Source organism: Nylanderia fulva, unplaced genomic scaffold, assembly GCF_048542155.1.
Source record: "Nylanderia fulva isolate GAGA-0341 unplaced genomic scaffold, ASM4854215v1 Scaffold579, whole genome shotgun sequence".
Taxonomy (NCBI): Eukaryota; Metazoa; Arthropoda; class Insecta; order Hymenoptera; family Formicidae; genus Nylanderia; species Nylanderia fulva.
In genome coordinates this window covers 125-6,202 of record NW_028190675.1, presented here as the reverse complement: position 1 = coordinate 6,202, position 6,078 = coordinate 125, and the positions used below count along the sequence as shown (strand labels likewise).

Sequence of the window (6,078 nt, the reverse complement as noted above, 5' to 3'; positions counted from 1 at the left end):
AAAAGTTTCACAATTTAACGTACAAAATAAGACCGCTTCCTCCAAAAGATTGCATAAAGGAATATTAGTGAACTTACAGTAATAAGTTTAGAAGTCTAATAAAAAAGATCTCGATTGTGGAATATTTCATTCACATGTGTATGTGCAAAATGACATTTAGGAATAAAACAGAACAGAAAATTAGTTGCGCGATGTCGCGATAAAGGGAGCTGCAATCGTGCAGTTAGACAAGGACAGACAATCATATTATCTTCGTCTCTCTCATGCTGTCTTGTCTTCTGACACACACACACACATTGTCTTACATTACATTTATCCTGATAACGCTGTTGTAGTGTATACAATGGATTTCGCACGGTGCATCTACATTTATGCGATATATAAGTGCATCTTGTTTGCATATATATTATACATTTATTTTGCTACATTGTTCTAACTTCCTTTCCGTCATTATGGCGTACGTTAATTTTTCCTTATCTACAACAATAATTGGGTTGTTTATTTTAATATAATTATGTGGAAGACTTGTTCGTTTTCTTTTTTTAGCTACTTCTTGTTGAGCTTCTATTATATAGCTTGAATTTCTAATTGGCATATGTCGATTATGCCGACTATCCAAGATTTCCGGCAGCATGCAATCGTAATAGAAACGTGTTAAAAAGGGCAGCATTTGATTACTCCAAAATACAGTGTCCCTATTAACACGTACTATTTTCAAGCTTTTTGGCGTCCACACAGCGAAGATACAATAATCTTGCTGCGTTATATTTAACTGGCCTTGAATTTTATAGAAAAATCGGTGATTTTGATTCATCTTATATGGAGTTTTCTTATCAAAGATGCCTTTCAAATGGGGCAATATTTTTATGGCTTCTTCCGCTGTTAAATGCTCAGCTGATAGTGGACATTTTATTTCTACCAAACCATCTTCATCTACGAGCCCGTCTGAAGAAGCACTCAAACACGGATTTTTAATATCAATAAACAATCCGCAAATTTTTATCTCCTTTTTTAATGTTACAGCCAATTTTTTTCTCGCAATTTTTTCCATTTTGCGACTATATTTCATAGCCGCAGTATCAATAGAGAGAGGAAATAAAATGTTTTTTACGGTTGCGGCGCAAAACGTTGTCGGTCTCATGCGACATAAAATTTCAAAATTAGACGCCGTCAACAGTTCCTGTCTCAGTGAATGCCACAAATCTGAATCACTTTGCTCTATTGTATTACGTTCAATTTGTCTCCAATTTTTCCCATTTTCAAACAACTTTTCCAAATGATTTTGTCGAAGTTGTTCAAAAACTTCGGGTAGAAGATCAGGTTTTTGTGATTGCGGACCGTAATGACAATCTGTTCCTGACTTCCTTTTACATTTTTGCCGTCCATTCATTTTCCGAGATTCTCTAGTTCTTGCAACTTTAATTTGTCGTCGCTTTTCCAGAATCTCGATAGTAGGAGGAACATTTTATCCATGCTTTTATGCATTTCCGTAATACCTTGTTTCCAATTATGTTGCAAAACTGCCCCCGCAACTCTAGCATTGTAAGAGCCTCGGTTATTAAAATTAATGCGCTTACCAGCAATTTCTTTGCAGATTATCGAATTGAACGACTCTACAGGATTGTTGGTGTATTTGTACAACAAACCGTCGGAATAAGCGCTTAAATATATGATAGCCTTCTCTACTCTTTGGTAAAGATCGTGTAACTTAAATTGAGAAACGATACATAATTTTTCTTTGTTTCATCAAGGTCACATATACGACCGCGTTCCTTACATCGTTTATGTTCACCAAATATATGACTAGGAATGTTTAATATATCTTTTTGTAATTCTCTAGCTTTATCATGGTGAGGTTGCTCTTGTTTATTTCGTAAATCAATTGTTTCTATCACTTCTGTTCGTATGTTCATAACATTGTTCTTTACAACATTTCGTAACTGGACAAAATCGCGCTTTCTTTGCATTTTTGGCTGAGTTGTCCCTGCTACCGCCTGCAGCTTTTTGCATAGATTGTAAAGCAAATGATTGGTGCATTTTATTTTTTTCACGTTCACCATTTCTTCCCGATATGGTCTGCTATCAATGATAGCCTGATAGACGCTGCTATCGCCATCGGCAATAACTGTTCTAAAAATTAATTCATGCATTTCCAGGCTACTTTTAAAGCCTTCTGCAATGGCGTCGTTCTCCATACTTGTGGAGCTTGCGTTACGATCGAAATTTTTATATCATTTATGGTTTTTTGGTTCGATTCCGTTTTGTTCCGCTACATCGCATATCGTGCAATATTTATTGCGGATACCGACAAAAAGAACTTTTTTTGTGTAGTAACCAATTAAAGTACCAACACCGGAAAGAGAATCGTAGGCGTGGCCGTACAATCTTTTACTCCAACTACCATCAGCTATTACAGTTATGTACGGAATACCGTTTATAACATCGTTCCTTTCGAGAGCCAGTTGCTTTTCAGTTTGGCCAGCCATTTTCATATTTTCCATGGCTGTTTTTTTAAACTCGTCTACTAACATATCTCGATTTTGAATATAACTTTTATCGGACATACATTGAATATTCATAACTGCACACAGCTCTTCTAATTGGGCATAGCCAATTCCCACTGTAATAGTTCCTACTGCAGCAGCCATATCAATGCTTAATATTTTTGGATCTTTGGGTTCTGACCAGAATTTGGCTTCAGTATTGCACATTTGGCACTTGAAAGTAAAACGCGCCTTAAACTTTTTGGTTTTAGTTTTTATGAGTTTCCAATCTTTAAATTGGCACTCTATTCATTTTATATGATTATTGAATAATCTCTGGAGTTCTTTCCATACATGAGAAAAGTCAACAATGCGTCGGCCTTCAGGCAAGCTTTCCTGGATACAATTTTAATCCAGAAGGTCATTCTCGATAACAAAATAATTATCTTCGCAAAGTTTGACATCTTTATTACAAATATCTGTTTCAGAAATTGACTCCAGGCATTGCACTTTCTGAGTACTAACTTTAGAATCTATTGTATCGGAATCCGATTCCACCGATTTTTGAAAATCGATGGATTCATTGCTAGTATTCTCATATGTGCTATTCTTAGAGTCATTTTCCTCTTAGCCTTCGGTTTTAGTTTTTATGACTTTCCAATCTTTAAATTGGCATTCTAATTCTTTCATATGATTATTGAATGATCTCTGGAGTTCATTCCACATATAAGAAAAATTGACAATGCGACGCCCTTGAGGCATGCTTTCCTGGATATGATTTATATCCAGAGGGCTATTCTCGATAACAAAATGATTGTTATTTTTGCAAAGTTCGTCATTTTTATTACACACATCTGTTTCTGAACTTGAATCTAAGCATTGCACTTTTTGAATACTAACTTTTGAATCCATCATATCGGAGAATAATTCCACCGATTTTTGAAAATCGATGGATTCATTGCTAGTATTCTTCTATGTGCTATTCCTAGAATCATTTTTCTCTTGGCCTTCGATTTTAGTTTTTATGAGTTTCCAATCTTTAAATTGGCACTCTATTTCTTTCATATGATTATTAAATGATCTCTGAAGTTTATTCCACATATGAGAAAAGTCGACAATGCGACGCCTTTGAGGCATGCTTTCCTGGATATTATTTATATCCAGAGGGCTATTCTCGATAATAAAATGATTGTTATCTTCGCAAAGTTCGACATTTTTACTACACGTACCTGTATTTGAATTTGACTCCAGGCATTGCATCGCGGGTATTAACGATTGGATACTAACTTTCGAATCCATTGTATCGGATAGTAATTCCGCTGATTTCTGATTACCGATGGATTTATTGTTAATATCCTTAGATGTGCTATACCTGGAATCATTTTTCTCTTGTCTCTTTAGCTTTAGCATCCGTTGCCTGCAAAAAAGAATAATGTTAAAATATTGTTAAAAAAATTAAATGTATCAGTTATTATATAATTATCAAAAGAAGATTTTTGAAAAATAAATGCAGTCTCTTGTTTATAAATCTATATCTTATTCAAACTATATTATATTATACAATAAAGTTTTAATATAAATGTTTTATTTTTATACTAAGCAGAGGATACATAAACCGTATCTGATGTAAAGAAACAGTTTACGAATAAATAAGTCTTGCATAAAATATCTTCCAGAACGCACATGCAAATCGTTCTGGGAGAAGATATTTTAGAAGCAACTAGCAGACGAATAAATCGTCTCTGATATAAAATATCTTTTTTTAATAACCAAAACGCACATGCAAATAGTTCTGGGAGAAGATATTTGCAATTAGCAGACGAATAAATTGTCTCTGATATAAAATATAACCAGAACGCACATGCAAATCGTTCTGGGAAAAGATATTTTATACTAACGCGCGATATTACGCGCGCGCGCGTGTGTGCGTGTGTGTGTATATGTATATGTATATATATATATATATATATATGTATATATATATATATATATATATATATGTATATATATAAGAAAGAAGGGGGTTTCATTAAAATATCGCAAAAAATTTATAGATGGAGAAAATCTTGAAAATTTCGAAATCATCTTTATTTTTAGAATAATTTCAAGAATACGAAGTTTTATTGTGGACATCACGTTGCGGGACATCCTGTGTATATATATACATACATACATACATACATACTTTCATATATATATATATATATACAATAAACACAATAATAATTACCCTACAAATCAACTAATCTCTAACAATGCTTAAGCTCGTATATAAACAAACACAATGATAAATTATTAAATAATATTAGGCCATGTGTAACAAGCAAAAAAATTTTATTAATTCTTGGAAAAAAATTTTTTAATTTGAAAAAACCATTTGACAAACGCTTCGACCTGTACTTGGTCTTCTTTAGTGCGCAGTAATTGTTATGATAATTAGATAAATATAAATAAAAATAAAAATAAAATTATAATAATAAGTCGCAATATCGTGTCAAGTATGGTAAATTAAAAATTGATGTCAAAAATAAAAAGGCGAAATACGATGACATTAAATTCAAATCATCAAGCATAGCTCGACACGAACAGTCCAACGCTGAGTGCAAAAATCATATAACTAATCCGAGAATATAGAAAAAGAACTAAACGACACTCTCAAAAAATGGCAAAAAAAAGGATATATTTCCAACAAAGAATATTTTTCACTACGTTCTAGCGACTCCCTTCTCCCAAAATGCTATGGTCTCTCAAAAATACACAAGAAGAATACTCGATTTAGAATTATTGTGTCATCAATCAAGAGACACGGTAGTGTCTCGCGACCAGTTAAGGGCGTAGCGGAGACACCGTGTATCTTAACGCGAGTCGGACATTTGAATCTTTATAATATTTCGAATCCTCAATAATGGCTGAAGCAATCGAGTTTATACTAGACTTAATCGATAGATTGAGTTCGAATTATATAATAAAAGTGTCTTTATTTCTGCTCTACGTGATTTGTAAGCAGAGATATATAAATGCAAAGTCGAAATATGAAAAATTTCTATTAAGAAACGTCCCCGTCATCATTATCATCATCATTATCATCATTATCATCATCATTATCATCATCGACCACGCATACATAGTAGTATCGTGCTACACGTATTCACACGTATACAACACATGCGCACACATATATCACACGTACACAACACATGCAAGATGCATGTAGTGGTAATTTTGTCCATCTCGCACGTTTTACAACAGATGGCGATAGTGGCGCTCCACCATATCGGCAGCGTGCGGGGTTATGTTGGCTAACTCTCTCTCTCTCTCTCTCTCTCTCTCTCTCTCTCTCTCTCTCTCTCTCTCTCTCTCTCTCTCTCTCTCTCTCTCTCTTTCTCTCTCTCTTTCTCACACACACACGCACACACACACACACTCTCTCATTCTCACTCACTCACTCACTGTTCGTCTTGTGTACTTATTCAGTACATTCATGATTAAACATCTATATGCATTAATGTGAAATTTACTTACAATTAGTTTACTTGAAATATTCAATCTCTAAAGTGTTTATCTTATAAGATAGACAAAAAAATCTGAGTAAATA

General features: G+C 33.9%; 1 pseudogene; it reads right to left on the bottom strand.

Moving 5' to 3' along the window:
• On the bottom strand, positions 1-3,900 carry LOC146720955 (uncharacterized; annotated as a pseudogene).
• Between the last annotated feature and the right edge of the window lie 2,178 nt (positions 3,901-6,078).